The 12,500-nt window shown below is 36.1% G+C and overlaps 1 pseudogene; it reads right to left on the bottom strand.

Annotated features, from left to right (window-relative positions):
• Window positions 1–12,047: 12,047 nt before the first annotated feature.
• LOC128248233 (U6 spliceosomal RNA) lies at window positions 12,048–12,147 on the bottom strand (annotated as a pseudogene).
• Between the last annotated feature and the right edge of the window lie 353 nt (window positions 12,148–12,500).

The raw sequence follows: 12,500 nt of genomic DNA, 5'->3' as shown, positions 1-12,500 counted from the left end.
TTATATCGATCTCGAAAGGACAAGTAGACTTCGGCGGAATTTGAACTCAGAACGTAAAGAGGGGCGAAATGCCGTTGAGCATTTTGCCTGGCGTGCTAACGATTCTGCCAGCTCGCCGCCGTACCTTCTGGAAAAAGAAAGATATGACTTATCTCTTCGGTTGAAGGACGATTGTAATAATGGAATTAACAAAATAAGAATGCTTAGTTGGATGTAAAGTGCATTAATAGTTTAACGGTTAAGAATTGAAGTCTTTAATTACTGAAGGGTTTCTTGATTGGAAACTGGATTTCTGTAAATGCAGCTGGGACATTCAGCGATTGAAAGTGGTCCATCGTTGAGTATATGAGACAAAGATTTTACGATAAAGAAATTAGGATGCCAATGGACGATAGGTATTGTTGGTAGAAGTAATCAGGTACGGCCCAGTCATGGTGGCTGTGTGATTAAGAAACTCTGGTTTCAGGTTCAGTCCCATTTGGCGACACCCTGAGCAAGCGTCTTCTGCTATGGTCACGGGCCGAGAAATACCTTGTGAATGAATTCGGTAGATGGAAACTGCGTTAAATCTCATCATGTGTATATGTGTGCGTGTGAAAGAGAGAGAGAGAGAGTGTGTGTGTGGGGGGTGTTTATTCCCCCACCCACCCAGCTTGACAACTGTTGTTGAATTTGTTTACGTTCCCATAACTTAGCAGTTCAGTAAAAGAAACCGAAAAAAATAAGTACCACGCTTACAACTAAGTCCTGTGGGGCAATATGTTTGACTAAGCCTTTCAAGGAGGTGCCCCAGCACGGCCGCAGTCTAATAACTGAAATAAATAAAAGATAAAAGATACATTATATTAATTCACGTAAGAAACAATGAAAATAAAATCTGATTGATAAAAAGAATACGCCTCGATGGAGTTGGCTCAGGTGATTGTAAAACTATAAATATACTGTTCCACAATTAAAACTTTCATTTCGTAGTAGGTTCCATTTGCATATTTCTCGTTTTATGTTTGTATATACTTTATAGATGATATACAAATCGCTTTTTTGAAATACTATGATGTTTCAAATTCGGCAGATGAATTTGTCAGCGGGCCGTGTAGCTTAATGGTAAAACACTCAGGCGGAGTTTTTGAGGGAATGGATTGGAGTCCTATGGATGGTTGTTAACAAACATATCCACCTTGTAAGGGTAATTTACCCAGTATTTCTGCTGTTCTAACGGCAACTCCGCGTTCTAAAATTTCATCTTTTTGCTTGTATTACACAATATACATATCGACGCTTCATATATTAATAAAACTAATAAATTGTTTGTTTACATTTATACACATGGCTGATCTATAGAAGCTAAACTATTTAGCGTCTCATTTGGTAGATAAAATTGTCAGCGTACAGTTTAGGTCAACGGTAAACCATTCAGCCGGAGTCATTGAGGGGCATGGGTTCGAGTCTCCTGACTGGTTGTTGACAAATATTTCCGCTTGGTAAGTGTAATTTACCCAGTATTTCTGCTCTTCTAACGACAACACAGCGTTCAAAAAAATATCATATACATAAATATTTTTAGCTACTCCATTTTCTATACATATAAATTTGAACATATGTATATTTATGTATAGGCACACACGCATATATATGCATATATATATATATATATATATATATATATATATATATATAACTTCACATATATGTGTGTATGTATGTATATATGCACCCTAGCTGAACACGAAACACCTGCAAAATTTTTGATTGCAATATTTTTTCTGAAAATGCAAAATATTAAAATATTAAAATATTAAAATACTGCTGTAGGAACATCTTTCCTTATAATTTAATTACTGTGATGAAATAATAATATTTCCGATATTTAACAAGAATTTTCTTTGTATTTTCATCTTTTTACTTCAATGCTTGTTTTTTCACTCCATTGTTATTTTCCCCCTTTTTTATTTGTTTTTTAACGTTTTGTTGCAAATTAATTTTTTCATTTGGATAGTATTAACCTAATAATGCATCGAGCATTAAAATTTTCAGTGGTGTATTTCTCCGGCTAGTGATTTTATCTGAGTACGCTCGTTGAAAGTAAAACAATTGCCGAGTGCATTCGCATATTAGCCATTCAAATACACATAGAAGTATCAGCTAAATATTTATTTAGCGTCAACAAATTTCGGCGCACAATCTGCAACGGAGTTGATGACACGGTTGCACTGCAGTTGTTGTAAGGAAAATTTGTGACTTGTCGCTTGTAGTGTTAGGGACATTTTTGAACCAGATAATAATTCTTTTGAATTTTGGCACAAGGCCAACAAATTTGTGAGAAAGGGGCGAGCTGACTGCATCAACCCAGGTCATTGGGCTAGTACTCCATTTTATTGGAACCCCGAAGGAATGAAAGTCACAATCGACCTCAGTAGAATATGAACACAAATGGTGGAGACTGAAGAAATGCTGGCTAACGTATTGACCGGCTCGGTAACGGTCCTGCTAGGGCACCGCCTTTCTTCGTGAAATAATAATAATAATAACAACAACAACAACAACAACAACAACAACAGCAACAACAACAACAACAACAGCAACAACAACAACAACAACAGCAACAACAACAACAACAACAGCAACAACAACAACAACAACAATAATAATAATATGGTCGCAGAAAATGAGAAAGCAATCACACTCTAGGATATGACAATAAACACACAGATAGAGAAATTAGGGCCAACAGACCGGATATAGTTGTCATAGGTCACCAAGAACAAAATGATCTGTAATCGATGTATTAATACCAACAGATGACATAATAATAATAATAATAATAATGGAGTAGGAGACCCCCTATGGTCATGAATGACCATGAGATTGCACCTAGAAAGTTACCCTCCTAGGCACAAGTCTGGACAAGGTTGTTAATGGAAGACCCGCAGTGGCCCATGCATACCAGCCTCCACTCTTCATGCAACCGATGTTATTCAAAGGAAAGGTAAAGGCCGATACAGCTTGGCACTAGTGAGGCTGCAACGCATTTCTACAGCTGAGTTAAATGGAGCAACGTGAAATAAAGTGTCTTGCTGAAGAACACAACACGCAGCCCGGTCCGGGAATTGAACTCACAACCTCACGATCGTAAACTCGACGCTCTAACCACTGAGACATGCGCCTTCACAATAATAATAATAATAATAATAATAATAATAATAACAACAACAACAACAACAGAATAACAACAGAAAAAAGATGGTATAGGCACACGCCAGAGAAGGTCACAGAAAGTGAGAAAGCAACCATACTATGGGATATGCCAATACACACAGATAGAGAAATCAAGGCCAATAGGTCGGATATAGTTGTCACAGATCAAGAAAAAGAATGTTTTCTAATTGATGTATCAATACCAACAGATGGCAACGTTTCTCGAAACGAAATTTTACCAACTCCGAAAGGATGAAAGATAAACTCGACCATAACAGACTTTGAAATCAGAAAGTAGCAACAGACGGAATACCGCTGAGCATTTTTTCCCAGCGTGTTAACGATTCTGCTTGTTCGTTGCCTTAATAATGATAATAATATTACTAACAATAATAATAATAATAATAATTTCTTTCTACTTCAGGCACAAGGCCCGAAATTTTGGGGGAGTGGGAGAGTCGATTAGATCGACTCCAGTACGCAACTGGTACTTAATTTATCGACCCCGAAAGAATGAAAAGCAAAGTCCAACCGCGGCGGAATTTGAACTCAGCGTAAACACAGACGAAATGGCGTTTGGTATTTCTCCCGACGTGCTAACGATTCTGCCAGCTCGCACCTTAATAATGATGATGATGATGATGATGATGATAATAATGATAATAATAATAATAATAATAATAATAATAATAATAATAATAATAATAATAATAATAATAATAAAGAGGAGGAGGAGGAGGAGAAGGAGAAGGAGAAGAAGAAGAAGAAGAAGAAGAAGAAGAAGAAGAAGAAGAAGAAGAAGAAGAAGAAGAAGAAGAAGAAGAAGAAGAAGAAGAAGAAGAAGAAGAAGAAGAAGAAGAAGAAGAAGAAGAAGAAGAAGAAGAAGAAGAAGAAGAAGAAGAAGAAGAAGAAGAAGAAGAAGAAGAAGAAGAAGAATGTCTCAGGTTATTTGTTGTAGAAATTGTATATTCATGAAATAAAACTGTTAACTTCACTTAAACATTTATCATATCAAGTAATAAATTTTTAAGTGAAGTTAACAGTTTTCTATATTTGAATCGTTTCTATATGACATCCCAGCTGTAACTACTTTAACATTAAAAACTTATCTCGAAATATAAATGTTGTGAATAAATTAGAAATGTGTATTTATTTTATATTCTGTTACTGGTTTCATTAGTTTGTGTGTACTGCATCAACAGTTTTACACCAGTTATCTAGAAGAAAAGCGCACTCGGCGGAGGGAAAAAAATCAGTAGCACCGACAGAGAGCTCCTTCAAACGCAGTTGCTGTATGCGTGACTGCCACTCTCGTGTAGGCACGTATAGCCACAACAGACGCTGCACCACAATCGCCAGCGGACACGGTTTCTTTGGGGCGCAGATCCATTGCCTCTCGAGACCGACGGACGCCTGCTGTTACAAACACCAGTACACATGATTTTCATTTTATCGATTTTTATGTATCTAATAGCTAAGTTCACTTCAAGGCCTGTATAATTTAAAGGCTTTATTACTATTTTTTTCCTTATTGGTTCGTTCCAAAATGAGTAGATGGCCTACAATGGATCTCAGACACCTGTCAGATTAAGGCGGTTAGCGTAGCTCTTGATCACTTACAAGTCGGCATCTTGTGTAATTGAGGATGTCCAGAGGCCGAGGTTCTGGAGATGAAGGGATACGTGCAGTGGTAACAATAGGCGTAGGAGTGGCTGTGTGGTCAGTAGCTTGCTTACGAATCACATGGTTCCGGGTTCAGTCCCACTGCGTGGCACCTTGGGCAAGTGTCTTCTACTATAGCCTCGGGCCGACCAAAGACTTGTGAGTGGATTTGGTAAACGGAAACTGAAAGAAGCCCGTCGTATATATGTATATATATATATATATATGTGTGTGTGTGTGTGTGTGTGTGTGTGTGTGTGTGTGTGTGTGTGTGTGTATATGTTTGTGTATCTGTGTTTGTCTCCCCTATATCGCTTGACAACCGATGCTGGTGTGTTTACGTCCCCGTAACTTAGTGGTTCGGCAAAAAAGACCGATAGAATCAGTACTAGGCTTACAAAGAATAAGTCCTGGGGTCGATTTGCTCGACTAAAGGTGGTGCTCCAGTATGGCCACAGTCAAATGACTGAAACAAGTTAAAGAGTAAAAGAGTATGTTAACTTTTTAATGAATCCATATTTTCACTCGAACTAATGAAAAAGGCAACGGAAACGCCGAGAAACGATAAGTGTACATAGAAATAAACGATAAAGTAATGTTATTTCCGCCGTACAGCATAAAATACAAACCGTACTGTCAATACAATATGATTATAAACTGAGTGAGACAACCGAATTAACTCTAACGTTTCTTTATCTGTTCCTTTATTGTCGTAAGTACATCTATCATTTGAGTTCCTGTTGCCAGACGTACACAAACCAAAATCGCTTCTCAATATATTTCTTTATTGCCCACAGGGGAATAAACATGAAGGAGACAAACAAGGCCAGACAAAGAGATTAAGTCGATTACATCGACCCCGGTGCGTAACTGGTACTTATTTAATCGACCTCCGCAAAGATGAAAGGCAAAAATCGACCTCGGCGGAATTTGAACTCAGAATGTAACGGCAGACGAAATACCGCTGAACATTTCGCCCGGGGTGCTAACGATTCTGTTAGTTCGTCGCCAATTGTTTCTCAATTGGTGGTAGATGGACAAATTCAAAGAGGAACATACGTACAGCTCACTCACAGACATACACACACAGAGTTATGTATATTTATGAGATTCTGTGTCTCAAGTTCCCTCCCAACGCATTGGTTGACCCAGGGTAATAGCAGAAAACGTTCGACCCAGACGCTGCACAGTGAAACTCAACACGAAACCGTATAGTTGCAAAACGATATTCTCAAGCTTAGCCAAAAACATTAATATTCTGAAACAGCTCATACGAATTTCTAAATTGCGAGCATTCATCCAGACGACATTCAGACATTTTTCTTTCTCCTTTCTTCTAAACGGAGACATACGATCGGGAAACACTATCTCAGAGTAAGCATAAAGTGAGACGTGGACTGCGAACACACATTTATACAATGGACTGCGTGGTATTCAATATCCATTTTATGCGTAAATGTATAAAATCAATATGTGTGTGTGTGTGTACGCGCTCGCGCGTGTGTGACTATTACTTATATATGACATCAGATATAATTATACATTTCAAATACCAATTAATGTTGTTAGATAGATAGATAGATAATCGAGCCCTGTCTCAAAAATACTAGGGAAGCCACTTATTACAAATCTTTTCATAACACTTTCCATTATAAAACTTCTACGTGTTTGATATTTCGATATAAAATGCTCTAATCTTAGCTTGGAATATGTTTGAATGATTTTTAATGTTCCTCGGACTTCTCTCTCTCTCTCTCTCTCTCTCTCTCTCTCTCTCTCTCTCTCTCTCTCCCTCTCTCTCTCTTCTCCTTCCCTCTCTCTCTCGGACTTTCTTTCTGTCTCTTTCTCTCTCTCTTGTTAAAGTTGTTGCGTTGACTCTCTCTCTTTTACCTGTTTCAGTCATTTGACTGCGGCCATGCTGGAGCACCGCCTTTAGTCGAGAAAACCGACCCCAGGACTTATTCTTTGTAAGCCTAGTACTTATTCTATCGGTTTCTTTTTGCCGAACCGCTAAGTTACGGGGACGTAAACACACCAGCATCGGTTGTCAAGCAAACACAAACACACACACACACACACACACACACACACACACACACACACACATATATATATATATATATATATATATATATATATATATATATATATATATATATATATATGTATATACATATATACGACGGGCTTCTTTCAGTTTCCGTCTACCAAATCCACTCACAAGGATTTGGTCGACCCGAGGCTATAGTAGAAGACACTTGCTCACGGTGCCACGCAGTGGGACTGAACCCGGAACCATGTGATTGGTAAGCAAGCTACTCACCCCACAGCCATTCCTGCACCTTATACCACCTTTATCTGCTACAATTTCCTAGCATGCTTGCAAATATGTTACTGGGTATATAACAGCATTTTTATCCAAGACAGAAACTCATTAAAATTTCTAATTACTTTGGTTGCAATTATTTGGCTTAATTCTCCACTCCTCACAATTCCTCATATGGTTGTTGTTGTCGTATATAGACTTAAATAAAACATTTGGAGCGTATTTCAGAAGTGCTCTTTGTATGAGGATGCCATAATATACGAACTGGTCATAATTTATTTCACTCACATTTCATAACAATTTCTATGCATATTTTCTTGTATTATATGTGTGTATGAGTGTAACTATAAATGTGTATATATGCATGTGTGTATGCATGAGTGTGCGTGTGTATGGGCATAATAATGAATCTTACACTTCATTTAACTTCCTCTTTACGATATCCCTAAAGATATTTTCATCAGTGTTATAAAGTGTGATAGTGATTTTTTGGAGTAAACTTTATGCAGTATGTTCGTGTTGATGTATTTTGTTTTATTCGTTTTCTTGAAAAAAGTTCGTAATGTGTATATCGATTAAATAAATAAGGTGATTAATTTTGACACGGACTACTTTTTTTTATTCTAGTCATATTAACAGCTGAATGTTTCAATGGTGAAACAAAAGTACATTCTAATTACGGAAATCCTACATCTTCGCTAGTTTTTGTTTTTGTTTTTTAATTATTGCACAAGTTTTTATTGGAAAGTTTTGTATGGACTGAAGCTAATGTTAGAAATATTTCAATGCAAAACTAGATATTTTAGAGTTTATTTTTAATGCTGCATCGGTGCTTAAACTTAAGAGCCAAGTTTTGTTCTTTGTTCTTTTAACTTGTTGGTGAAGTGGTGTGTTGTTAGGGCAAGCAACCTCCACCTGCATAGGTTATTCGGGATCATTGAGCTTATTGCCCACAATCTTACTCAAACTTTTCAATACAAAACTGACATGATTGACATTAGCAGGAGGTAGTCTAGACGATAGATGCATACATATTACATACACATACTCATATATATATATATATATATATATATATATATATATACTTTAAAAAATAACGTCGACCACTAACGTGGACAATTAATGCGCTAGAAATAGATCACATCTTGTGTCTATTAAGACCTAAAAAGTTCTCAACATGAAATATAGCAGCATACCAAAAACGTGAGCGGGCAAGACATTTAAAATCACCTAAAAAAAATCATTATTAAACAGGAACCAGGTTTCGGATTTAACAAATTCTTACCATTTGTCTATTCCTCATCAGCCTGATTTGTAATGTAACAGCAATTATCAGAATCGTATACATAGTTGCCCACCGCCATGTGTGCGCGTGCATATGGTTCTGCTAATTACAGCTTAATGGTAAAATTCAAAAGTCTTCGTTTTGGCGTGCTAATTCCAGGAATATATCCGCAGAAAATATTTACTGCGTCGAATATATTCAGTATGAGAACATGAGTAATGGGTAAATATTATTATAAGATCTCGTAATTAGTCATATATTAATATATTAATTAATATCGATTAATTATCAGGGGGCCAGCACATTTAAAGAATCAAAGAGAATCAGAAATATTATCTGCAATCTCAGGGGATTGCAGATAATATATATATATATATATATATATATATATATATATATACATGCATAAAAGGAGGGGGAGAAAGAGATAGGTCGATAGGTAGGGTGAGAGGGAGAGAGACAGAGAGAGACGTATGTCAGGAGATTATTCCATTCGTTTCCGTCTTTTCTAAAAGGGTAAAGCAATCTGTCGTGATTTAATACAAGGGGTTAGAAATGAAATAAGACGTATCCTGGTTTGCCCTTTAATCATAATGCAATTCTTTCTACTATTAAAACCACTCGTAGCATTTGGTAATGGAAACCTCGGTTATTGCACACTCTGCCGATTTTCTTGACGGATGGCAACACCAGTTAAATTTGTGCGTGCTCTTTTTCCTGTCTGCGTCTTTAATATTAGATAGCATTACATCCGGCAAACTGGTTATACTAGTGTCAGTGCTGAAACGCTTCGTCAAACCCTTCATCTGCGTATCAGACTCCAAGTTTTGGAGCAACTTGTAATGAATGAACAGCTTTCAATAAATCATATGCGTTGAAGAAAACTGCTTGTGATATTAACATTTTCTGGCTTATTCAAAACATTCGTGAGAAGAGATTAGCCGAATAAAGTGACCTTACTATTTGAATGGCACTTCTCCATCTCAGAAGGATAAACATAACTGTCGGCTTTGTTAAGATTTAAACTCACAACAACCATACATAACTAAATTTAGCCAGACATTTTGTGCGATGCCCTGCTGATTCTGCCAGTACTATATTTTCTATTTCAGATATTAATAGCAAGCAGTTGTCCTTGTTATATAACGACTGTCTTACGCTATGGGTTACTGCAACATTTGTTTTAGGCACACAGCTTGATGTCTGTAACCAAGCATTTTCATAACTGCTATTTTCCTTGCATCTAAAAAGTCCCCTGTTGTATTATTGTGTAAACTAGCAGAGATACCCGGCGTTTCTCGGGATTAAAATGGCATAGTTTATATATAATATATTACAATTATTTACATTGCTAACCTCAAAGTTCCGAGTTCGATTCCAGGCAGTGACCTGAATAATAATAATAACAACAACAATAATAATAATAATAATAACAACAACAACATCGAAAAATACCGAGGTTCTAAATTTCCCCAAGGTACCTGATAAAGTTTGGAGGGTACTTCATTTATTTTGGATATATTTCCCATTTTCATAATTTTTTTTATAAATTAGGCGTAATTTTCTTGGAGAGGTGCGCTTCTAGAGAAGCGCCGAAAATTGTACGCGTAGCGTTGTATAGACGTGGTGAGTTCAAATCCAAGGTGATTTGAGAGTAGTCTATTTATGTTAGGGGCGTGGAATTTCGAGGGAAAAAATATTTAGAAAAAGCTATGCAAGATAAATTCATTCGTTTACTCCCATTTTTTAAAAATAAACCATTTTATTAATTTTCAATGTTGTTTGAATTCAAATATTATGCGAATGTTTGATGAGGTCTTTTTTGTTTTTGTTTTTGTGGGGAATGTTCTAGCCTTTTTTTACAAGTCTTGTTGATGGGTTTTGAAATTTGAATAAATTCTTACCTTCTGACGATGGAGTCCTAAGCAGAAAGCAACGAATGAATTTTTCTGACAACCCAATCCTACTCTACTATCCTAGTCTCGAGATGACTCATTACGATGAATTATGCATCTAAATCCTGACTTAGATATGTGTATGTCTCAATGTTGTTCTTATGGATGCGTTCTTCTCACAGTAGAAAATCTACTTCACACTTAAAACATCAGATAATTAGTACCCGGAACCAGTCATCATTTCGACGTATAATTATTTAAGTTACATTCTTTAGTTATTTTTTTTCTATACAAACAACCTTTCAATCTGTTCATTTTTTCTTCTAACAGTAAATTAGATTCTTAAAATAGCAGCGCACACTATGTTAGAATGCTTTCTTAATTAAAAATTAGATCAGAATTTCTAACATAATTCATTCTCTGAGGCTATATTAAGTTGCTGAGGTTAGAATTAGGCCAAAACACATCTTTCAGAGATTACTTGCGTACTTTAAAGAAAAATGAAAGTTTCTTTCTTTCTTCTCCCATCATATAATTATTTCTAGTTAGTATTTTAGTGTTACTTGCTTTAAATATGTGAATACTAAAATATCCACTAATTTTTGTTTTGATTTGTTTTTCAAACTCATCTGAATTATTCAATAAATTAGTTGTGGAATAACACATTTTGACTTCACAGCATGTAATTAACATTTTGAACAAAGGACTCGCAATCTTTCTGCTAGCAATATTAATTGTATTCCCAATTAAATGAATGCATTATGTAAAATCAAATTCAGATGCCAAATTACAAAGATGTAAGTGTAAGGTAATTAAGGAATGGTGTTTTATACTAATAAAATTTAATTTTAGTTCTGGCTTTTATTCAATCATTCTCCGATCTTAATATGATTAATAAAATGCTTTAGATTTCTATTAAATTGTCATAAATATTGGGTTAAAATTTAATCATTTAACCGTTAAATGATTAAAAAAAAACATTTTTGTTTCTCAAACTACCCAGAATAGGTCAAAGGAATAAATGGAGCAGAGGAATAAATAACCCAGGTAATCGTTTATAGATGACTGCCAGGGCCCTTTCCAATGAACTGTCTTTAGAAGAACCAATGAGGGAGGCTACATGGTCATTCCATTTGTTAGATATAGCAGTCAAATTTATTTTGATCATCTTAGAAAAGTACATATTGGAGAATGAGATTTTAAGTTCCCTGAACATAAGAAAAAGACTGGATGGTCACAACTGGAATGCCTTTGACCATAAGTCCGCTAACTAGATGCTAAACAATAGCAACAGAAACCACTTCAACAGTGTTTTCTGTGAGTGCCTCTATGCGGACGCTAGACTTGCTAGAATTAGCAGTCAAATCTTCCTCAAAACATGCATTATATAATGTGGACTTATGTACCCTTTATAGATGTCTGCTTAATCACAAGTTTGATAATCTTTGACTAAAGAATGAATATTGGTTTCAAATTTTGGCACAAGGCAAACAGTTTCTGAGCAGCAGGAAAGTCAATTGAGCCGACCCCCCAGTGTTCAACTGGTACTATTTTATCGATTCCGAAATATTAGAGGAAAAGCCAACATCGGCGGAATTTAGACTCAGAACATGAAGATGAACAAAATGCCGCTAAGCATTTTCCTCAGTGTGCTCATGATTCTGTTAGCTCGCGGTCTTAAAGAAATATGGGTAATTTCAGGAATTTGCGTCATCTTTGCGCAGGGCTATGCTAATCTTCTCTGAATCCTTCCCATTTTAGAATATGCTCTGCTGAAAAATAAATATTGATTTCAGATTTGGCACAAGGCTAGAAACTTTGGGGAAGGAGTCGAGTCGATTACATCGACGCAAATGTTCAACTGATACTTCTTTTATCGACTTTGAAAGGATGAAAGGCAAAGTTGACTTCGGCGGAATTTGAACTCAGAACGTAAAGCGGACGAAATACCTCTAAGCATTTTCTCTAGTATGCTAACGATTCTGCCACATGTGTCGCCTTTAGCTGAAGAATAAATATTAAAGTTTTATCAGTAAGAAAACTGATATATATACTTGAAGGTAGTTGAAAATATTTGACCACTACTACTACTACTACTACTACTACTACTACTACAAATACTACTACTGTTACT

This window comes from Octopus bimaculoides, chromosome 6 (genome assembly GCF_046866305.1).
Source record: "Octopus bimaculoides isolate indiv1 chromosome 6, ASM4686630v1, whole genome shotgun sequence".
Classification (NCBI taxonomy): domain Eukaryota; kingdom Metazoa; phylum Mollusca; class Cephalopoda; order Octopoda; family Octopodidae; genus Octopus; species Octopus bimaculoides.
The sequence above is the reverse complement of the archived record's forward strand: the minus strand, read 5'-3'. Positions and strand labels throughout refer to the sequence as shown.